Source organism: Budorcas taxicolor, chromosome 9 (genome assembly GCF_023091745.1).
Source record: "Budorcas taxicolor isolate Tak-1 chromosome 9, Takin1.1, whole genome shotgun sequence".
NCBI lineage: Eukaryota > Metazoa > Chordata > Mammalia > Artiodactyla > Bovidae > Budorcas > Budorcas taxicolor.
Genome location: NC_068918.1, coordinates 26,398,886 through 26,424,207, shown reverse-complemented (window position 1 = coordinate 26,424,207; position 25,322 = coordinate 26,398,886).

Here is a 25,322-nt window from a genome sequence, read left to right as displayed (position 1 = left end):
TTTTTTAAAATGTATCTGTTCAGTTCCGTCACTCAGTCGAGTCGGACTCTTTGTGACCCCATTAATTGCAGCACGCCAGGCCTCCCTGTCCATCACCAACTCCCGGAGTTCACCCAAACTCATGTGCATTGAGTCGGTGATGCCATCCAGCCATCTCATCCTATGTCGTCCCCTTCTCCTCCTGCCCCCAATCCCTCCCAGCATCAGAGTCTTTTCCAATGAGTCAACTCTTCACATAGAGTGGCCAAAGTACTGGAGTTTCAGCCTCAGCATCAGTCCTTCCAATGAACACCAAGGACTGATCAGATCTCCTTGCAGTCCAAGGGACTCTCAAGAGTCTTCTCCAACACCACAGTTCAAAAGCATCAATTCTTTGGCGCTCAGCCTTCTTTACAGTCCAACTCTCACATCCATACATGACCACTGGAAAAACCATAGCCTTGACTAGACGGACCTTAGTCGGCAGGGTAATGTCTCTGCTTTTCAATATGTTATCTAGGTTGGTCATAACTTTCCTTCCAAGGAGTAAGCGTCTTTTACTTTCATGGCTGCAGTCACCATCTGCAGGGATTTTGGAGCCCAGAAAAATAAAGTCTGACACTGTTTCCACTGTTTCCCCATCTATTTCCCATGAAGTGATGGGACCAGATGTCATGATCTTCGTTTTCTGAATGTTGAGCTTTAAGCCAAATTTTTCACTCTCCTCTTTCACTTTCATCAAGAGGCTTTTTAGTTCCTCTTCACTTTCTGCCATAAGGGTGGTGGCATCTGCATATCTGAGGTTATTGATATTTCTCCCGGCAAACTTGATTCCAGCTTGTGCTTCTTCCAGCCCAGCATTTCTCATGATGTACTCTGCATATAAGTTAAATAAGCAGGGTGACAATATACAGCCTTGACGTACTCCTTTTCCTATTTGGAATTAGTCTGTTGTTTCATGTCCAGTTCTAACTGTTGCTCCCTGACCTGCATATAGGTTTCTCAAGACGCAGGTCAGGTGGTCTGGTATTCCCATCTCTTTCATAATTTTCCACAGTTTATTGTCATCCACACAGTCAAAGGCTTTGGCATAGTCAAAAAAGCAGACACTGGTGTTTTTCTGGAACTCTCTTGCTTTTTTGATTATCCAATGGATGTTGGCAATTTGATCTCCAGTTCCTCTGCCTTTTCTAAAACCAGCTTGAACATCTGGAAGTTCACGGTTCATGTATTGCTGAAGCCTGGCTTGGAGAGTTTTGAGCATTACTTTACTAGCATGTGAAATGAGTGCAATTGTGCGGTAGTTTGAGAATTCTTTGGCATTGCTTTTCTTTGGGATGGGAATGAAAACTGACCTTTTCCAGTCCTGTGGCCACTGCTGAGTTTTCCAAATTTGCTGGCATATTGAGTGCAGCACTTTCACAGCATCATCTTTTAGGATTTGAAATGGCTCAACTGGAATTCCATCACCTCCTCTAGCTTTGTTCATAGTGATGCTTTCTAAGGCCCACTTGACTTCGCATTCCAGGATGTCTGGCTCTGGGTGAGTGATCACACCATCGTGATTATCTTGGTCATGAAGATCTTTTTTATACAGTTCTTCTGTGTATTCTTGCCACCTTTTCCTAATATCTTCTGCTTCTGTTAGGTCCATACCATTTCTGTCCTTTATCAAGCCCATCTTGGCATGAAATGTTCCCTTGGTATCTCTAATTTTCTTGAAGAGATCTCTAGTCTTTCCCATTTTGTTGTTTTCCTCTATTTCTTTGCATTGATTGCTGAGGAAGGTTTTCTTATCTCTCCTTGCTATTCCTTAGAACTCTGCATTCAAATGGGAATATCTTTCCTTTTCTCCTTTGTTTTTCACTTCTCTTCTTTTAACAGCTATTTGTAAGGCCCCCTCAGGCAGCCATTTTGCTTTTTTGCATTTCTTCTCCATGGGGATAGTCTTGATCCCTGTCTCCTGTACAATGTCACGAACCTCCATCCATAGTTCATCAGGCACTCTGTGTATCAGATCTAGTCCCTTAAATCTATTTTTCACTTCCACTGTATAATCATAAGGGATTTGATTTAGGTCATACCTGAATGGTCTAGCGGTTTTCCCTACTTTCTTCAGTTTCAGTCTGAATTTGGTAATAAGCAGTTCATGATCTGAGCCACAGTCAGCTCCCGATCTTGTTTTTGTCTGCTCTATAGAGCTCCTCCATCTTTGGCTGCAAATAATATAATCAATCTGATTTTGGTATTGACCATCTGGTGATGTCCATGTGTAGAGTCTTCTCTTCTGTTGTTGGAAGAGGGTGTTTGCTATGACCAGTGCATTTTCTTGACAAAACTCTTAGTCTTTGCCCTGCTTCATTCCGCATTTCAAGGCCAAATTTGCCTGTTACTCCAGGTGTTTCTTGACTTCCTACTTTTGCATTCCAGTCCCCTAGAATGAAAAGGACATCTTTTTTGGGTGTTAGTTCTAAAAGGTCTTGTAGGTCTTCATAGAACCATTCAACTTCAGCTTCTTCAGTGTTATTTTTGGGGCATAGGCTTTGATCACCGTGATATTAAATTGTTTGCCTTGGAAACGAACAGAGATCATTCTATCATTTTTGAAATTGCATCCAAGTACTGCATTTGGATTCTTTCGTTGACCACGATGGCTATTCTATTTTTTCTAAGGGATTCTTGCCCACAGTAGTGGATATAATGGTCATCTGAGTTAAATTCACCCATTCCAGTCCATGTAGCAAAGGCAATGCTTAAAAGTTACAGCATTAAATATACATATTAAAGAAGAGAAATCTAAAATCAATAATCACAAAGAGATACCTTAATGTAATTTTAAAAAAAAATTTAGGAGATTGAGAGAATTCCGAAATAAATGTTGAATGTGAAAAAGAATCTAACTTTACAGAATTTTGTTGTTTTCTGTCAAACTTCAATATGAATCAGCCATAGATATTCATATATCTCCTCCCTTTTGAACTTCCCTCTCATCTCCCTCCCCATCCCACCCCTTTAGATTGATACAGAGCCCCTCTTTGTTGTTTGACAGAAAACAATAAAATTCTATAAAGCAATTATTCTTCAAGTAAAAAATAAAATTTTTAATGAATCTAACTGTATTACAAATATATGGAAAAACTCACTGAAATGGGGAGGGGTGGGCACAGCTGACCTAAATAACTTTGGAAATGAATGGATGGTGTAAAACTAAAGGCAAAAGAACTGTACATAAGCACTATGTTCCTGTTGATGAAGTTATTTCCCATTGAAACACAGGTTAACAATTCTGATATCACTACATATATAGGGGAACTGAACAATTAAGTAAGTGGGAGACAGATGGTGGGAGCCAGGTTTCTCTCTTATGGAGTGGGAGTTTATAAATAAGCCATGGAAAGAAGCTAATCCATGTGTTAATGGATGAGAGCTGAAGACTTGATATGAACTGATTTGGCTTGGTGGTGGTTTAGTTGCCAAGTCGTGTCTGACTTTTGAGACTGCATGGACTGGAGCCTACCAGGCTCCTCTGTCCCTGGGATTCTCCAGGCAAGAATAATGGAATGGGTTGCCATTTCCTTCTCCAGGGGATTTTCCTGACCTCCTAATCAAACCTGGGCCTCTGCATTGCAGGCAGATTCTTTACTGACTGAGCTATGAGAGAAGGTTGATTTAGCTTATCATGATTTTGTTTTGGCTTAATGTAGGTACAGATTTCAGATAGAAATGTTATTTACACATGTTTTTCTTGATCTATGAGCTGAGAAATTCTGAAAGTAAGGCTATCCCAATAACAACTAGCACATGTAGCACCCAGCTGTTGATTTCTAGTATCATTCTTCAATGAAAGGAACCAAGAATCCTCAAAAAAATGGCTGAATCCAGGACTGAGGCAGGAAGTTTACAAGATGAGTCTGGGGCATCTTGTAGTATCAGAAAGTAAAGCAGTACTAAAATAAAAGAATGAATGAATAAACAAATAAATAATAAAGATGGTCAACTGAAAGCACTCCTAATAGCAAAGCAACAAAACAAAGTAGCATTGAATTATAACCCGAAGTTAAAAAAATACCCATACATTGATATTGACATAAGTAAATGATTGAACAAGACAAAAAGTGGAGAAGAGACAAAATCTTTTCTGCAAAAGAATTCTACACCATATATATGAATACTCCACCTTCAAGAGCATAACTTCATCCTGTGCTACACATAATAAATATAGTACAGAAAGGCAGGAGAGGGGGACCTGATAAAAGCAACCTTGGCCAAGTGATCAAGGTTGATATCAGCAGTGATAAAACATATTGATATCATGTATCCTTGATATGATGTGATAAAAAATGGCACTTTATGCTCTGCTCCCCAAAACCCACAACTCTAATCTGATCATGAGAAGAACATCAGTTAAATCCTAACTGAGAAATATTCTATGAAATATCTGACTGTGACTTCTTAAAAGTGCCAAGGTAATCAAAAAAAAAATTTTTAAGGGGAAATTTTTGTTGTCAAAGCAAAAACTGCACCAAAGCTAAACACGCAAGGAAGAAGACTTTATTTAAGACTATTGCAATATGGTTGAAAGACTGAACTCAACTCCATAGGGGGAGAAAAAAGGCAAGAGAGTTTTTAAGAGCTGGGATGAGCTAGTTGAAAAGTTACTGGAAGATGTCAGGGAAGAAGAGTTGTCAATGAGGTATATCAAGTGTACTGACTTTTTAGAGTTTGCAAGTATTTTTCTCTATTAGTAGGTCATCCGTGTTTGCTAGTTGGCACGAATGAAGTTCAAGTCAGGTTCCAACCCTTCTACAGAGACTGGGAGGTAGAGACACTAACTCCTTCCATGTTTATATTTCAGCGACGGTTCCCAGCTTCCTCGAGAAAAATTTCACAGGGTTATAAAAGTGGTAAAAAGCTAGGAGAAAACTTATATTACATGTTCAAGGTGCAGAGAAATATTTACAGTTGCGTGTTTCCTAAACCAAATTCTCTAAGGAAGGGGACACTCTCCCCCTGTGAAAGGCAAGAGGAGCCTAAGGAGACATGACAACTAAATTTAATGTAGATTTTTGGAAGACCCATTACATTTCTGAAACAGAAAAGAGATGACCAGTAAAAACAAAGGAAATCTGAATTAAGTATAGAGTTTAAAAACAATACATTGATTTCAGTTCATTATGACAAACGTACCATCAAAACATAAGATGCTAGTAAGAGGAGACATGAGTGTGGAATTTATGGGAATTATCTCTACTATCTTCACTTTTCTATAATTCTGAGACCACTCTAAAATTGAAAGTCTGTTAAAAAATAATAATCACTCTTCAATGTTCCAGGCTTCCAGACCTGGTTTTCTTATTGTTTAAATAGTTCGTTTCATGGCAGCTATTGCTAAGGTAGCTACAGAATACAATCCTCCAGGTTGTTCACCATGTCGCAGGCAATGGAATCACTACAAGTAAAAGCTCAGAGAAGGCAGGCTCTATGAGAAGAGTCATTGAAGTTGTGTTTGAAATAAGCACTGAAAGATAAATTTCATTCTAGGAAGAGTCTAGGTGAGTTTTTGGTTTGTTAACTATTCAGGGGAAGTATTGGCAAGAAGTTTTATTATCCACTCACTGCTACTGCCTCTCACTGTTCCTAATGACCAACATCCAGGGACCTATATGGTGGTGCTTCTGCCCATGCAGATGCAAAAGTGAAACCTGAGGCTTCAGTTTCAGAGAAAGCAAGCTTAAGATTTAGGAAGTTTGCCTAAGACAGATCCAGAGAAATTGGAAATGTGCCATATCATGTTGCTACATGTCAGCTGTGGGTATACTAGCAGGAACCTCAAGATAAACAGGACATGTAACTGATAAACTGTTCAGTTCAGCTCAGTCTCTCATTCATGTCTGACTCTTGAAGACCCTATGGACTGCTGCACACCAAGTTTTCCTGTCCATCACCAACTCCCAGAGCTTGCTCAAACTCATGTTCATTGAGTCGGTGATGCCATCCAACCATCTCATCATCTGTCGTCCCCTTCTCCTCCTGCCTTCAGTCTTTCCCAGCATCAGGGTCTTTTCCAGTGAGTCATTTCTTCACATCAGGTGGCCAAAGTATCAGAGCTTCAGTTCAGTTCAGTTCAGTCGCTCAGTCGTGTCTGACTCTTTGTGACCCTGTGAATCACAGCACGCCAGGCCTCCCTGTCCATCACCAACTCCCAGACTTCACTCAGACTCACATCCATCGAGTCAATAATGCCATCCAGCCATCTCATTCTCTGTCGTCCCCTTCTCCTCCTGCCCCCAATCCCTCCCAGCATCAGTCTTTTCCAATGAGTCAATACTTCGCATGAGGTGGCCAAAGTATTGAGTTTCAGCTTTAGCATCATTCCTTCCAAAGAAATCCCAGGGCTGATCTCCTTCAGAATGGACTGGTTGGATCTTCTTACAGTCCAAGGGACTCTCAAGAGTTCTCCAACACCACAGTTCAAAAGCATCAATTCTTCGGCGCTCAGCTTTCTTCACAGTCCAACTCTCACATCCATACATGACCACTGGAAAAACCATAGCCTTGACTAGATGGACCTTTCCTGGCAAAGTAATATCTCTGCTTTTCAATATGCTATCTAGGTTGGTCATAACTTTTCTTCCAAGGAGTAAGCGTCTTTTAATTTCATGGCTGTAATCATCATCTGCAGGGATTTTGGAGCCCAGAAAAATAGTCTGACACTGTTTCCACTGTTTCCCCATCTATTTCCCATGAAGTGATGGGACCAGAGGCCATGATCTTCGTTTTCTGAATGTTGAACATTAAGCCAACTTTTTCACTCTCCTCTTTCACTTTCATCAAGAGGCTTTTTAGTTCCTCTTCACTTTCTGCCATTAGGGTGGTGTTATCTGCATATCTGAGGTTATTGATGTTTCTCCTTGCAATCTTGATTCCAGCTTGTATTTCTTCCAGCTCAGCGTTTTTCATGATATACTCTGCATAGAAGTTAAATAAGCAGGGTGACAATATACAGCCTTGATGTATTCCTTTTCCTATTTGGAACTAGTCTGTTGTTCCATGTCCAGTTCTAACTGTTGCTCCCTGACCTGCATACAGATTTCTCAAGAGCCAGGTTAGGTGGTCTGGTATTCCCATCTCTTTCAGAATTTTCCACAGTTTATTGTGATCCACACAGTCAAAGGCTTTGGCATAGTCAAAAAAGCAGAAACTGGTGTTTTTCTGTAACTCTTGCTTTTTTGATGATCCAACGGATGTTGGCAATTTGATCTCCGGTTCCTCTGCCTTTTCTAAAACCAGCTTGAACATCTGGAAGTTCACAGTTCACGTATTGCTGAAGCCTGGCTTGGAGAATTTTGAGCATTACTTCACCAGCATGTGAGATGAGTGCAATTGTGCAGTAGTTTTGGAGCTTCAGCTTCAGCCAAATGAGTTAATAGGTATTTGCATAAAATGCCTCCTAAACTGGGCTAGACTGGATTGGACTGCCTCTGAGCATTGATTTAGTAACTTATCCCTGGAACAGGCTAAAAGGGACAGGCTTTCTCAGCTAAACTATTCACAGCAGTGTGCTGTTGTTTTGTTTTTACCAAAGCAAGAGCACATCTTTCCTTTCCAAATTTCCCCTGTAAGAAATGGTTTACACATAAACTGTAATATTTTTAACGGATTATTATATCAAAGTCACATCTCCCGGTTATATTACTGGCAGCATAACATGTAACTTTAACACATTTGATTGAACAAAGCTTGGTTGATGTTAATTAAAAGTTGTTATCAAGTTAAATATCATTAGTATCAGGACACTGCAATATATTTTCATAGTATTAACAGAGTGAAGTTCAAATAGCACAAGGACATAATGCAGTTTTACAATGAAACTGATATCTTAGTGGTTCTCTCATAGAATTGTGATACTACTTGGTCATGACATATTTACAGCATTATATTTTCTGGAGTTTTATTTGTTTTCTTTAGTTTTATTTATTTGCTTATTGCTCTGAATAGACCATTAACTTCAGAGAGGCAGGGCCACTGTCTCCATTCACAAAATCAACAACCAAAATATATCTGTTGTTATGACAAAATCAGAAAAAAATGTGTTCTAAGTCAAAATTGGTTCACATTTAGTATTTCTCAGAATCTCCATTTCCTCATTCTATTTCTTATTCCGCAAGCTGTCTTCTTCCTACAAATATGGTACCACATAAAATATAATCTATTAGTTTTAATAATTTTTAAAAATTAAAGTTGATTTACATCCTGACTTCCATTTCACATTCCTCCAAATACTTAAAGATAATTATTTACTATTTATCAAGCCTCCGTGGTGTGTATGCAAGTGATTGGCATTAATTAAAACACATAACACCTCAGAGATGTCCGTAGTACTTTGCAGAGATCTTTGCTGTGTTGTGCTGTGCTCGGTCATGTCTGACTCTTTGCAGTCCCATGGACTGTAGCCCATCACGTTCCTCTGCCCATGGAATCTTCCTAGAATACAAGAGTGGGGTGCCATTACCTACTCCAGGGGATCTACCTGAGGCAAGGATCAAACCTTTATCTCTTGCATTAACTGCAATGGCAGGTGGATTCTTTATCACTAGTGCCACCTAGAAGTCCTACTAAATGATATACCACTTAATGTATAAGGAAATAGACTTCCTCAAAAGGCAGCAGTCATCCAACAAACAGTTGTTGGATGTATCTAAGGATCCAAGCAAAATAAAGTTTATTCAAATCTATTGAAATAGAATGAAATTACTATTGTTGCTGTTTGCTGTTCAATCACTAAGCCATGTCTGACTCTTTGCAACCCCATGGACTGTAGCCCTCCAGGCTCCTCTGTCCATGGGATTTCCAGGTAAGAATACTGGAGTGGGTTGTCATTTCCTTCTCCAGGGAATCTTCCAGACCCAGGGATTGAACCTGCATCTCCTGCATTGCAGGCTGATTCCTTACCCTGATTCCTGGCCACCAGCGATGAAATTACTGTAGTATATGTCAAATTTATAGTTTATATCTCTGGTGATATTTTTTAAACTTTTGGAGATCCATATGTCCAGTCACATTTTAAATTTCCATCTAATAAATCACTGTTCTGAGTGATGCTATGAGATATCTTGTCAAAAAAAAATCAAACATGAATTTATACAACAGATTATAATTAATGTTTTGTTCCCCTGCTCACCTTTTTCATCGAGTTTCCTTACTTTGACCAAGTGCCTAGTCACCCAGTACTGGTAGAGAAATTACAGTAAAAGACTGTAAATTCTCAACTGCTAGTTTCAAAATGCCTCAGACCAGGCTTAAGATAGATAAGATTTGAAAGGAATATGACCAGAAGAATCAAGAGCTACTCCCCTCTCCAGTTCCCTACCAATTAGATACACATTAATAACAAAAGAGAAAAAAACAGGAATTGGACCATGGCAAAAGGAACAGCTCTGCACCCTGCCAGGTTTTCCAGGTCAAGGGGGAGAAGAGCTAAATGCTCAAGAGTATTTGGAAATAGAAAAACAAATAGAAAACCAAATTCCTCTTTTCCTTTCTGATCAGGACAGCAACCTCCTCACCATTCATGCATAGAAAGTAAGAGAGGGCTGCCTGGGGAGCCATCCTGCCCCTCCCACATGACCAAGAATGGCAGAGAAGTGTGGGCTGAGCAAAGCAGAAGTCTCACAGGCAGGGCAAGGGGATACTGCAGGGAACTTGATGTAAACTTGTAGACTGTTGCTGTGAGCACTAGGTGGGGATGCAGGAACCCTGCACAAACCAGGAGAAATGAACAAGATGACTAACATTCCAGAGCATGGTCAGGTGGGCAAAAGGTACCCATGGACAGATGCCTCCTCCTCCCCCACCAACACACCTATGTATGACAGAAACCCAGGAGTTCAGAGCTACTTTTATCAGGGGAGGAAAAGGAAGGAGAAACTTTCACTCTCTTAAGTTAAATTTGAACTCAAGATAGTGAGGCTTCCGTGGTGGCTCAGAAGGTAAAGAATCTGCCTGCAATGTGGGAGATCCGGGTTCGATCCCTGGGTTGGCAAGATTCCCTGGAGGAGGGCATGGCAACCCACTCATCTTCTTGCCTGGAGAATCCCCATGGACAAAGGAGCCAGGAGGGTTACAGTCCATGGGGTCGCAAACAGTCAGACATTCAATAAGACAAATTTTGAAATGTTGGGATTTCCTTAGATATCATAGATCAAGTGTTTTTCCATCAAAGGAAATGAGAACCTCCAGTAGTATTTTTAGACATAAGAAAAAAAACTTCATAATTTTGTTCATGAGCACATGCCATAAAACTATAGCCCAACACCTATACACTTACATGATAATGATAATAAATTTTATTAGAAACACTATACCTTTTAACCACTTCAAAGCTCTCTGTATGCATGCGTGTGTGCTAAGTCGCTTCAGTCGTGTCCAACTTTTTGTAACTCTATGGACTGTAGCCTGCCAGGCTCCTCCTCTGTCCATGGGATTCTCCAGGCAAGAATACTGGAGTGGGTTGTCATGCCCTCCTCCAGAGGATCTTCCCAATCCAGGGATCAAACCTGCATCTCCTTCAGCTCCTGCACTGCAGGCAAATTCTTTACCACTGAGCCACTGGGGAAGCTCATAAGAATGTGTGTGTGTGTGTTTGTGTATACATACATATACATATATATGTGTATGTGTTTAATATATATTAAACACATATATACTGTGTGTGTGTGTGTGTAGATAGATAGATTTGTCACTCTTGACTACATGGAAAGGTAATTAAGGAGGAGAGTACTAAATGGTGCCCTAGAGTATAATGTAGTGCTAACAAGTGATTTCCCAAAGGTCAGCCTGTTAATCAGTGGGGTGAGACAAACCTAGAACCTTGATCTTTGACCACAAATCTGGTTCTCTTAATACTTTACCAAAATGTCACCTGCATCTGAAAGCTTAAAAAATAACTGGGCTAAGCTATAAAATAAATTGAGGCATATGCCATCCCTAGGGGTAAATTATGCTCTGACCAACTCCAAGGGGAGATATGCTGGACACAGCTGCTTCAGGGCAAGCTAGATCTGATTAATCACTGACCAACTAAGCATTTAGATCCACTCATTCATGGACAGGCACAAGAACAGATGTAATATTTTACTCCTCAGGGTTTCCAAGGACAAAGGAGTGCACGGAAAAATTAATCAAGCAAACTTACAATGAATTACTCATTTAAAATAAAATACTGTACATAGAGTAATAGGAAAGAACTGGCAAAAAGTATATGTTACAGCAATACTAACCATCTTGTCTCCACAAACTTTAGTTTTCAGTATACAACATAAGTGATAGATTTATTAAAATTGTCTATAATTGCTGCTATTCAGAAGCTCAGCACTTTCTCAAACATCACAACAGCTTGAAGGTCAATGACTCTAAATGTACAATTGTCCGAGTCAAATCCACTTCTATCAAGATACAGACCACTCCATCACCTCAAAAAGCAACTGTCTTTTTTTCCAAGTAAAAGGAATAAAGAGTATTTTCTTCTGGGATCTAGTAAGTAATCACACTCCAAGAAAGGATTCAACCACCAAAAGTAAGTAAAATCTGTATAATCATAAAATTCATTCAGCATGCCTCCTAAGGAAGCAACTGACTTTGTTAAAGCAGCCTGAAAACCTTGTCTCAAGAGCTGGGGAGTCCTAATAACATGAAAAAGACATAACCTAAGAAGCTTCAAAAGCCAGACTATTCAAGGTCTATGGGCTCAGGTTTTCTTCCCTGGATGGTGTTGAAGAGCACTGCCAATGCTTGACTCTCTTTCACTTATGATTCCTATCCTTTTTCTTTATGTATGATGATACATTCATTCAGGTCACAATCAAGTTTTATAGCCTTGGGGCTTCTTTATACTTGCAACGTTCTGGTCTTGTTGTTCAGTCACTAAGCTGTGTCGAACTCTGCGACCCCATGGACTGCAGCATGCCAGACTTCCCTGTCCTTCACTATTGCCCAGAGCTTGCTCCAACTCATGTCCATTGAATCAATGATGCCATCCAACCATCTCGTCCTCTGTCACCCTCTTCTCCTCCTGCTCTCAATATTTCCCAGCATCAGGGCCTTTACCAGTAAGCTGGCTCTTCACATCAGGTGGGCAAAGTTGTGGTCTATCCTGCATTAATTTTCCAACTCAACTCTCAGAATGCAATCATGTTTTTCTTATTCCCAACATCTTAAAAGTCTTACTGTAACTCTGCACACTGACCACAGCACTAAAGAACTAGTCAGAATTCTTATCTTGTGAGTTGGAGGCCATCACGTACAGGGAGAAGGAAGAGGAAAATGATGAACAGTAATGATAACTTATATTAACAATAAAAATAGTACCACATATATATTCAATTCTTTTTTTTATTTTACTTTATTTTACTTTACAATACTGTATTGGTTTTGCCATACATTGACATGAATCCACCACGGGTGTATACGAGCTCCCAATCCTGTATCCCCCTCCCACCTCCCACCCCATATCATCTCTCTGGATCATCCCTGTGCACCAGCCCCAAGCATCCTGTATCTTGTATCGAACATAGACTGGCGATTCATTTCTTACATGATAGTATACATGTTTCAGGGCCATTCTCCCAAATCATCCCACTCTCTCCCTCTCCCTCACAGTCCAAAAGTCCGTTCTATACATCTGTGTCTCTTTTGCTGTCTCGCATACAGGGTCATCATTACCATCTTTCTAAATTCCACATATATGTGTCAGTATACTGTATTGGTGTTTTTCTTTCTGGCTTACTTCACTCTGGATAATCAGCTCCAGTTTCATCCATCTCATTAGAATTGATTCAAATTTATTCTTTATAATGGCTGAGTAATACTCCATTGTGTATATGTACCACTGCTTTCTTACCCATTCATCTGCTGATGGACATCTAGGTTGCTTCCATGTCCTGGCTATTATAAACAGTTCTGCGATGAACATTGGGGTACATGTGTCTCTTTCAATTCTGGTTTCCTCGGTGTGTATGCCCAGCAGTGGGATTGCTGGGTCATAAGGCAGCTCTATTTGCAATTTTTTAAGGAAACCCCACACTGTTTTCCATAGTGGCTGTACTAGTTTGCATTCCCACCAACAGTCTAAGAGGGTTCCCTTTTCTCCACACCCTCTCCAGCATTTATTGCTTGTAGACTTTTCGATCGCAGCCATTCTGACTGGTGTGAAATGGTACCTCATTGTGGTCTTGATTTGCATTTCTCTGATAATGAGTGATGTTGAGCATCTTTTCATGTGTTTGTTAGCCATCCGTATGTCTTCTTTGGAGAAAAGCCTATTTAGTTCTTTGGCCCTTTATTTTTCTGGAGTTGAGCTGCATAAGTTGCTTGTATATTTTTGAGATTAGTTGTTTGTCAATTGCTTCATTTGCTATTGTTTCCTCCCATTCAGAAGGCGGTCTTTTCACCTTACTTATAGTTTCCTTTGTTGTGCAGAAGCTTTTAATTTTCATTAGATCCCATTTGTTTATTTTTGCTTTTATTTCCAGTATGCTGGGAGGTGGACCATAGAGAATCCTGCTGTGATTTATGTCGGAGAGTGTTTCGCCTATGTTCTCTTTTAGGAGTTTTATAATTTCTGGTCTTACGTTTAGATCTTTAATCCATTTTGAGTTTATTTTTGTGTATGGTGTTAGAAAGCGATCTAGTTTCATTCTTTTACAAATGGATGACCAGTTTTCCCAGCACACTTGTTAAAGAGATTGTCTTTACTCCGTTGTATATTCTTGCCTCCTTTGTCGAAGATAAGGTGTCCATAGGTGTGTGGATTTATCTCTGGGCTTTCTATTTTGTTCCATTGATCTATATTTCTGTCTTTGTGCCAGTACCATACTGTCTTGATGACTGTGGCTTTGTAGTAGAGCCTGAAGTCAGGCAGGTTGATTCCTCCAGTTCCATTCTTTCTCAAGATTGCTTTGGCTACTCGAGGTTTTTTGTATTTCCATACAAATCTTGAAATTATTTGTTCTAGTTCTGTGAAAAATACCGCTGGTAGCTTGATAGGGATTGCATTGAATCTGTAGATTGCTTTGGGTAGTATACTCATTTTCACTAGATTGATTCTTCCAATCCATGAACACCATATATTTCTCCATCTATTAGTGTCCTCTTTGATTTCTTTCATCAGTGTTTCACAGGTTTTCATATATAGGTCTTTAGTTTCTTTAGGTAGGTATATTCCTAAGTATTTTATTCTTTTCGTTGCAATGATGAATAGAGTTGTTTCCTTAATTTCTTTTTCTACTTTCTCATTATTGCATTATAGGAATGCAAGGGATTTCTGAATGTTGATTTTATATCCTGCAACTTTACTATATTCATTGATTAGCTCTAGTAATTTTCTGGTGGAGTCTTTAGGATTTTCTATGTAGAGGATCATGTCATCTGCAAACAGTGAGAGTTTTACTTCTTCTTTTCCAATTTGATTTCCTTTTATTTCTTTTTCAATTTGGATTCCCTTCACTTCTTTTTCTGCTCTGATTGCTGTGGCCAAAACTTCCAGAACTATGTTGAATAGTAGCGGTGAAAGTGGGCACCCTTGTCTTGTTCCTGACTTTAGGGGAAATGCTTTCAATTTTTCACCATTAAGGATAATGTTTGCTGTGGGTTTGTCATATATAGCTTCTATTATGTTGAGGTATGTTCCTTCTATTCCTGCTTTCTGAAGAGTTTTTATCATAAACGGGTGTTGAATTTTGTCAAAGGCCTTCTCTGCATCTATTGAGATAATCATATGGCTTTTATTTTTCAATTTGTTAATGTGGTGAATTACACTGATTGATTTGCAGATATTGAAGAATCCTTGCATCCCTGGGATAAAGCCCACTTGGTCATGATGTATGATCTTTTTAATGTATTGTTGGATTCTGATTGCTAGAATTTTGTTGAGGATTTTTGCATCTATGTTCATCAGTGATATTGGCCTGTAGTTTTCTTTTTTTGTGGTATCTTTGTCAGGTTTTGGTATTAGGGTGATGGTGGGCTCATAGAATGAGTTTGGAAGTTTACCTTCCTCTGCAATTTTCTGGAAGAGTTTGAGTAGGATAGGTGTTAGCTCTTCTCGAAATTTTTGATAGAATTCAGCTGTGAAGTCGTCTGGACCTGGGCTTTTGTTTGCTGGAAGATTTCTGATTACAGTTTCAATTTCCATGCTTGTGATGGGTCTGTTAATATTTTCTATTTCTTCCTGGTTCAGTTTTGGAAAGTTGTACTTTTCTAAGAATTTGTCCATTTCTTCCACGTTGTCCATTTTATTGGCCTATAATTGCTGATGGTAGTCTCTTATGATCCTTTGTATTTCTGTGTTGTCTGTTGTGATCTCTCCATTTTCATTTCTAATTTTATTGATTTGATTTTGCCTCTTTGTTTCTTGATAAGTCTGGCTAATGGTTTGTCAATTTTATTTATCCTTTCAAAGAACCAGGTTTTTGCTTTGTTGATTTTTGCTATTCAATTCTTAATAATGAACAAATGTATTCACATACATTATGTCATTTAGAGAAATAAAATATAGCCATAAATCTAAAAACTACTTAGGACATTTGGGTACCTCAGAACAGTACATGCTGGCTAATGAGAGAGAGAACAGAGCTGAAGACCAAGCTTTATCACATGCCATATCCCATGACCCAGGGAAAGTAAAAAGCACTCAGTCCAGAATGTCTAGTTGAAGTTTATCTATGAGACAAGACACAGTAACCAAGGATGCAATTTCTACTCATAGTTTCAGTTCAGTTCAGTTGCTCAGTCATGTCCAACTCTTTGCCACCCCATGAATCGCAGCACGCCAGGCCTCCCTGTTCATCACCATCTCCCGGAGTTCACTCAGACTCACGTCCATCGAGTCCGTGATGCCATCCAGCCATCTCATCCTCTGTCGTCCCCCTCTCCTCCTGCCTCCAATCCCTCCCAGCATCAGAGTCTTTTCCAATGAGTAAACTCTTCTCATGAGGTGGTATGTACCAGCGTTCCAAGTGGAAAGAACGTACTCACACAACATTGGGTGGAACAGAATGATAAGAAGTTCAAGGCAAAAATCACACGGAAGTTCACCAGTTAGAAATAGTTTTGGCTGCAGATAGCAAATCAAACTTAACTGTACTTAACTGAGGCTTCTATTATTTATTTAACTAGAATTCCAAAAACAGACATTCTGAGGACTGGCTCAGTCACTCAGCAATGTCACCAAGGACCCAGGTTGTTTGAGTCTTACTTACATTGTCTTATTTCCATGCTTTTCCCTCCACCCCAATATGGCTACCTTGGCTTCACATATCATTTTAAAGCTTCATGAAAGAAGAAAGGCTGGGGAAGGCTTTCTCCTTGTAATTTTATAATGAAATCCCTTCAACAGGTTTTATGAGTGTCTCATTGGTCAGAATAAGATCACATGACCACTCTGGGCCAATTTTTCACAAAGGGGAATGAAATTATCATAACAGATTTAAAAGGACCATTGCTCATCCCCTAGAGAAGGAGCACAATAGAAGAGTTGAGATCAGGACTGAAAAAGAATGTGAAGAAAATTCCTTCCCCTTTTTTCAGGACTTAAAGTTTAAAATAAACTTTAGCACCCTGCCTCCTCCTCTGTCTCCCTTTTCCCACCCTTCACATTACCCAGTGGTGGCCAGCATCCTGTTCTCTGAGAATGCCATAGATGCCTGCCCTCACCCTTAGAGAAATTCTTATTTGAGGGATGTAGGCACATTCTGGATCAGTTTTGAGAGCAGAGTATATATTGAAGAATTAGATCTATGGCATTAAAAAAAAAAAGAAGGAGAGAGATGAGGATTAAAACAATTTTGGGATCTGAACAACATGAAAGTCAACAACAGAAATGGGAAAAAGGAAAGGAAAAGATACTCAACTCTCTTTCAACATCTCAGCCCACCAACAAAGATGTCTCTGTTCGTTTTTATTTATTAAAGTTCAATGAAGGCACCAGTCCTTTCCTCTGGAGGAATTACTCAGACCAAGGAAATCCGTGATCATTTGTAAGGACTGTTGAGTGTTTGTAAGCCAAGAATTTAGAGAAAAGCATAAGCCATTTAAGCAATGTCTTGAGATTGCAGAATAAGAGGAAAATCAGTGAAAATATTCAATTATTCTGACAATTAGTGATCAAAACAGGAAAACAAAATAAGTAGTACACTTTACTTGTTTTATAGTAACAGCCTCCAATCCTGCACTATCAGTTCTACTTCCATTATTTGTACTCTAAAGGGACCCCCTTATCAGGCAGTCCTTCAGATCAAATAGAGAAACAGGAAGAATAACATCTTTCAATCTTTTAATCTGAACTTACACAATGGAAACTTTTTCCCAGTATTGTTCTTTTGAAATATTATAGTATAGTAAAACAGAAGGAAGTCAGATTCCAAAATCCACAGGGGAACAAAAGGGAAATAATATCTTTTTATTCTTTCTCTACCTCCCACATAAGTCACGCTGTACCTGTTACTTAAGATTCTCTGAATGAATAGCACCAAAAAGTGACTCCATAAAATCAGTAAAACATACACTGCTTAATTCCTATCAGAGGCACCATCGATTCAGGAATATATTACCATTCAATGAAGTTTCAACTGCCAGCTACTGAGATGACCAAGATAAATAGCCAGCATCATCTTAATCTTCAAAAGGTACTTGTTCCTACTATCATGAAAAATTCCTTCTCTCATGTGATGGAGTTTACCCTGTAAATTAAATCTCTCAAGTAATGGAAGAAATAACCCATGACACTAGTGAGGGAAATTAAATTAGAGTCACTAATAGCAGGTCAGCACCATCTGAGTAAAGGTAATGGAAGTGACCACATGAATGATAAGCAGGTCTTCGTGAGGCTGTGACAGTGTCTCCCAAAGAGTGTGATGAGCATTCATCTAGGTGGCAAGCAATTCACAGTCAAGACACTAACATGTTTATAGTGCATTTCAACCCCCATCTATGCCAGAGCATGTCAGCCTTTCTGAGGACGATGTTCTAATTCCCTCGTGAAGGCCATTAGGAAGAGTTAAAAACGAGGCTCCTGTTTTCTGGTTAAACCAATTTCTCATCGCCTAGAAACATTTCTGGCCAGAGAAGATGACCTTTAGAGACAATAAGAATCCCAGAACTAGACTTAAATAACTTTATTTTCTAAAGTGTTAGAGGGAAACAAAAGGAAAATTGTTCCACAGTTCAACAATCAGAGGGTGGCTGAAACAAATGGAGTTATTTTAGCCTAGTTGTTAGGGCTTGGGGAGCACAGTAACATCAACAACAAAATAACCTATTACGTGGGAAAGTAAAAATGGTGCCTTGCACTTTCTAGGTAGCCCTTCTGGACCTCAGCAGTGATTTACTCTCTAACACCCAATTGAGATCACTGAACTTTTGATATAAAAACAATAACCAAGTAAATAATATGGCTGCTGAGAATGGGTACAAGAGCAGGAAGGAGGGGTGGTAGAAAGGGGGATAAGCAGTCAAGAGTGACTTCTAGAAAACCACTGAGGATGGTCTGATGACTGCCATGTAATCTACTCTATTATTTTTACTAAAATCTCAGATTATAAATGGTAAGATCACAGTAAACGTCTGTATTGCCTGAAATATTGTTTAGGGTATTACCAGACTGAAATGCACACCTAAATAAACATATCTGAGATGGTAATGCTGTATCTGTTACAGTACAATGCTTTTCCTAAAAGACTGTCCCTAGAGTTACTGATTTACAAAGAGAAATTACTCTTGCATAATTTCTATTCTGTTTGCTTTAGTTAAATAGTAATTAGTCATGCCGGTTGTAATATTTTATATTTTTTTCATTTATTTTTATTTATTGCATTAAATATAGAAAATAGAAAGCACCAAGGATAGAAAGTCATTTATAATAAATTGATTTGCTGCTGTTAAAGTAGAAGTTTATTTCTTGTTACATAAAACCGTATATGTTATTTTTGTTTTTAATAACTCAGTTTTTGCACAATTAATCAAAATAAGCACAAACTTTGGATTTTGCTATTATCATGCTTCACAGGCATATGAAGTCAAATCAAAACCATAGCATTAGAGTCAGGAAAGAGAAAATGAATGGCAAGTTTAAACAGTATTTAATAGGCTAGAAAACTTTAACACCATTTTGGAAAACACATGGCCTGCACATTTTTTGAATTTAGTAAGCCAGGAAATATGAACCTCAGGGAACATGGTGATTTAGTAGCTAAGCACTATGTTAGGTGATGAGTTCTGAGACCCCAAATCTTGCTAACGTCTTACATTACTAGGTCAAGTTACATGTTTCTTTGGATCTGCTTTCTCAGCTATACAGTGAAATTATAAAAATAAAAATCTTATCAAATCTGTTTAGAAATAGAATTTTACATGAGTTTTATTGGACATACTGAGTAAAACTCATTCATTTATAGCTGAGTAAAACAAGTGGAGCTGTGAATTCAAGTGCTGTGAAATATACATGGATTCATATTTAGTTCAAATATACACACAATAATTAAAACTTGGCCCCACTTCCAACTCACTGGTTCTCATGCTTAATAAGATAAAGGAAGAAAGGGGTCCCCATTTAGCAAATGATGAAATTATTTCTTTGAAATATTCATTTTCAGTTATGGCTCTATTTTTATCAAAATAGAATATTTTAGCTGTTAGTAGCAGTTTTCTTAAAACAGCATATCAGAAATTTAGTAAAGAGTATAAAATTGGAGAAAATAAGTCTTTATTTCTTTGTGGGCAAAGATATAAATTTATTTACTTATTATAACTTTTTTTTTAATAGATCTTTTCACTTTGAAATGAGCTGAGCAAGACTGATTGGCCCTAACAAGGTTAGTTTAAAAATTCAATGAAAAGTTATTATTTGTTATCTGTCATAAATACAAAGAAAGATCGATTTCCTCCTCTCTCAGAATTGTCTATTCAATACAGTAACACAGGAAATTGCTGACAATATAGCAGATACTGAAACATTAATATTAAATTTTACTTTAACTTTTAGTTTTGCTTTTAAAATATATGCAATATAAATATATAATTCTTATACATACTTGGAGATACATATTTACATACAACACACAAACACATACATACACATATATAGTCATCATCATAATAATATAGTTGGAATATGGGTAATTTTCTTTCTTTTCTGAATTCTTCTGCATGTAAGTTTTTTCTACTGTAAACATATATAGCTTATAATTTTAAAATGTAACAAAATAAATGTAAATCCTCATTCACCAATGTGGAAGAGGTGTGCTAATTCATATTCTAATAATTCTCTTGAATTAATCATTTTCCCTAGGCAATTTTAAGTTAAAAAAAATTAAGATAATGTCGTTTAACATAAAAATAGGACAATCTCTTAAAAATTATAAAGTTAATAACATTATTTTGTATTTTGTATTATTATATTGTTAAGTAACTCAAAATTTCAGTTAACCTTTGATTTAATCCACCAATTCTGAAATGTTTTCTGCAAAAAATATATAATTTTTCTGTGCCATTGAGACAGGCAGAACAATTGGATATTTCCCATATGAATTGGGTATTACTTAGCCAGCTAGCAGCTAGACTAATTGACAGATTTGCCAGTGTAATGTGTACAGAGCCCAGGCAATTAAATATAAATAGTGAAGTGAGAAACTGGGCAAGACCTGAATAGGGAGTGGTGGAGAGTGAACCATAAACTAGTTCACTCAGCTGATTGCTGCCATGTGGCAATGGCAGCTCACTGAAGGAGAGGCATTAGGTTTCGTGAGCAAAAACAAAAACACAGATTTTCAGTTGCAATCTAGAGATTTTCTAAACTTTATGAAGTTAAGCGAAATAACTGTGCTAGTCAAATATAATTTATTATAAACTTGCTCTAATTAGTGTTAGACTTGAGTATTTCAAATATACTTGATTCCTGAATATTATGTTTGTGGCCATATAAATTGCCCATTCAGATTTTCATAAATCCTAACATCTACTCCCTAAAGAATGATTATCTATAGGGTCAATTTGTATTTATAAAATACTTTCATATTTGCATGGGTAAATTACTATTATTTATTGAGAATTAATCTAATTTCATAAATCAAAAAGGATAAAAAATATCTCTAGGAGAATCCTCATTAATGGTCCCAAAAGATGTAATATATGGGTATTTATTTTAAGAATTTTAAAAATAATTTGTTCAGCCAAATTAAATCTTACCAGTATTAACTACTTGTGTCCTAGTTATTTAAAATAGTTGCTTACCATGTAGCAACTTCATTCTTATTTATTTCGATGTTCAAAGTGCTATCAATAATGAACATGGTATTTCATGTAAGTCTCAAATACTAATCCTAATATATACATATATCTATGTAATGCACCATTAAGGAAAAGACCATCACCATAAAATCTTCCAGATAAGAACCTCTGTGTCACATGAAAAAGTCATTCCATCAATACGGTAATTCCTTTTGCTGGTTAATCACTTAATCTTGGGCTTTTCTTTGATTTAATTGACGTACACTGATTTACTGCTAATACCAAAAAAAAAAAAATAGGTGATGTCAGTTTATAAAATATGGATTTAGATTCATGATTGAGATACAGTCAGGAAACTGAACCTTCACTCCTCTATTAACATTAATTCAACATATTTTTATATGGTAATTATTATGAGCTAGCCCATGTTCCATGGACAGTGGATAAAATGAAGGATCTGATTTCATGATTCAAGCACAATAAGGCAGACAATTAAAAAAGAAGAAGAAAATGTCAGAGAATAGTGAATCTTCTGTAAACAATTAAAGTAATGTGATAGAGTGTCAGGGTCACCTTAGATTAAGTGGTCAAGGAAATCTTTTCCCACGACATTTAAACTGAGACTTGAATTATCCTCCCCCCACATCCCCTACACAAACAGCCATGAAAAGATCAGAAGACGGAATTCCAGGAACAGACAGACCAATGTGGCTGGGGTCAGTGGGCAAAGGGAGGGTATTGAGGCAAGAAGTCCAGGACTTATCCAAAGACAGAGACCAGTCCATAGGAGACACTGTAGGGCAAGAGAGGAAGCGGAGTTTGCTCTAAGTGTAGGTGGGAAGTTAGATGATTTAATGTCTGTCTTTCAAAAGTTCCCTCTGCTGACTCTGTGGAGAATGAACTACGGGGAGGCAGAAATGCAAATAGACAAGTATTACACGGAGGGATAATAATGGGTTGGACCATGTATTGTTGGAAGTAGAGAAGATATGTTTTTGCAGGTAAAATCAATTTCACTTGCTTAAAATTTGGATGTGGGAAAGCAAGGGGAAAGAGGAAGTGCAGACTCCTCATGGATTTTTTACTTGAGCAGTTGGGTAGGTGTGCTGTCCCTAGTCGCTCAGTCGTGTCCAACTCTTTGCCACCCCATGGACTGCAGGCTGCCAGGCTCCTCTGTCCATGGTAAAACTACTATTTACTGAGATGGACAAAATGAGGGAGAAATCAATTTGAGTTAGGGATGAGAAATATGTTTCAGAACAAATTAAGTTTGAATGACTTTTAGATATCCTACAAGAATCAGAGAGTTGGATATCTGAGTCCAGATTCTAGGAAAAATGTCTTCAATGGCAGCCAGCATAAGGATGGTATATAAGTTAATGGTCCAGGATGATGTTACCTAGGAAGATTGTGTAGTCCAAAAACAAAGAGCCCAAAGACTAAGCCTTGGGACATTCCAAACTTAAACATCAGGGAGGGGGAACCAGCAAAGAAGTCAAAGAAAGAACAGGCAGTGAAGTGGATGAAAAAAAACAGAAGCTAAGAGAAGAACATTTCAAGAACGAAGTGGTTAACTCTGTTGAATGTTTCTAAGGTCAAATAAGAAAGTGGCAGAGAAACTGGCCACTGGATTTGCCAACCTGATGATCAATCACAAGACAGTACCTGACATGAAGAAATAGAATGGATTGAAGCATGAACAAAAGGTGATTTATCAGAGCCAATGACTATAAACAACTCTTTCAAGAAGTTTTGCTTTGAAGACAAGTGGAGAAATGGAGCAGTACCAGCGGGAGAAAAAATTATACTTTGTTCTGTTTGTTTTAATATATGCCACGCTGATATTACCTGGTGACCAGGACAGTTTAAAATCCTGCTCAGCTTTACTAAACTTTAGACAAGCTTCTTCCTGATAGACTCCTGACCTCCCCTTTTAGAGTATTTACATTAGGACACTTACAGTCATAAATTCATTCTCTGACCCATTTTAATGTAACTTTTTAAAGGCTCTTCATGTTTCATAAAACAAGACTATCTTTCTCAATGACCTGGGAACCATCTCTGAATTGTAATCAAGAAAGATGGAGTCCCCATTTCCTAGTCTCTATGGGGAGGTAATAGCCTGAATTCTGTGGGGGCTTTGCTTGAAGTTGTAAAACTGTCACTTTTCATAGTTCAGTGGTGTCTAATTCTTTGCAACCCTATGGACTGTAGCCCGCCAGGGTCCCCTGTCCACGGGATTCTCCAGGCAAGAATACTGGAGTGGGTTGCCATTCCCTCCTCCAGGGGCTCTTCCCAACCGAGGGATGGAACCCATATCTCCAGCTTTGGCAGGTGCGCTTTCTACCACTAGTTCCAGCTTGTGTAGTTTATTAGCAAACACAGATGACCTATGACTTCCTTCTAACAGTCTCCAGTATTTTTCCATAAGCTCACCTCTGCCTTTAAAAACTCTACTGCTCCTCATTTTGCAGTAATTGAGTTCTAGCCTTACTCTTCTGTGGCAACAGCCTTTAATAAATTCTTCCTCCCTTGCTTCACTTTGTCCATGACAGTTAGGGCCCTCTAGATTTACCCTGCACTTTCTCCACCTGCTCAATGTGCTCCCTTGCCCTCTACCTTCCTTTGAGTTCCCCCTATGAGGAACACAAACAGGAGATCCCAGAGGGAAGGCTTTGATGGGAGCATTGCAGTAGGCAGAAATTTCAGGTTCAGACGAGGGTTGGCTGGTAGATCTGATTGGAGTGACATTATGAGGCAGTTCTTAGTCTTCAGTTGTCTGCAGATGTGTAAGGCAAGGTCACAATAGGTGAGTGAGTTGTGGTGAGGTCTAGGAGCTTTGAAGGGAGGGGCAATATGGTCTTTTTGAGGCATAGAAGAACCAAAGCCTGTTAGCCTGGCAAACTACGAATGCAGGTGAATATTTAGTGCCCTTTCAGATTTATGTTCATGATTCAGATGGAGAATAATAAGCAGAACTGATTGTTCTTTCTTCTGGATGTATATTGAGACAGATAGTTGAGCATAACCAAGGTCAAAGTCTAACTAAACTAGTCTGAGTGTAGGAAAGAGAGATGAGAAAGAGTTAGATAGTTGGCAAAGGATTGAAAATGATAATAATCCACAGAATCTGACCTGGATACAGTGGAAAATGAGAACCAAGTATCACATAACGATATCATATAACAGGTACAGTCAAAGCTATGGTTTTTTCCAGTAGTCATGCACAAATGTAAGAGTTGGACCATAAAGAAGGCTGAGCGCTGAAGAATTGATGCTTTTGAATTGTGATGCTGGAGAAGACTCTTGAGAGTCCCTTGGACTGCAAGGAGATCAAACCAGTCAATCCTAAAGGAAATCAATCCTGAATATTTATTGGAAGGACTGATGCTGAGGCTCCAATACTTTGGCCACCTGGACTCATTGGAAAAGACCTCAATGCTAGGAAAGAATCAAAGCAAAAGGAGAAGGGGACAGCTGAAAAGGAGATGGTTAAAGAGCCCCACCAACTCAATGGACATGAATCTGAGCAACTCCTGGAAACAGTAGAAGACAGAGGAGCATGGCATGCTGCAGTCCGTGGGGTTGCAAAGAGTCAAGCACAGCTTGGCATGTGAACAACAGATGCTTGCAACAGGATAAAGAAAGGAATACTAAAAGTCTGCCCAACGAAACAAATATGTAATATAGATTTTCTTTAAGAAGAAATGAACAAGTTCACTTCATCTTCTAACAGGGAAAATAAAAACAACCCAATTTGTATTTATTGATCATTTGTTTGAATAAAAATGTGCTAAGCAGCTAAAACAAAAGGAAAAAGAAAGTGTGCCTGAAACTTTTCTAATTTCATTCACTTCCAAAGAAACAAAGATGAGCAGATGGGCCTGAAGATAGAGAGTCCCAGTGTGGTCCGCAAGCACACTAAGAAACCTGATTATAGCATGAATGCTCTCCACCTGCTTCTGGGGAGGGGCATGAGAAAGTGCTAAGGCATCCTCCCTTTGAATTACATGCCCCAAAGTACCCATTTTGAAAGTACATATATACAATGTGTTATATATATA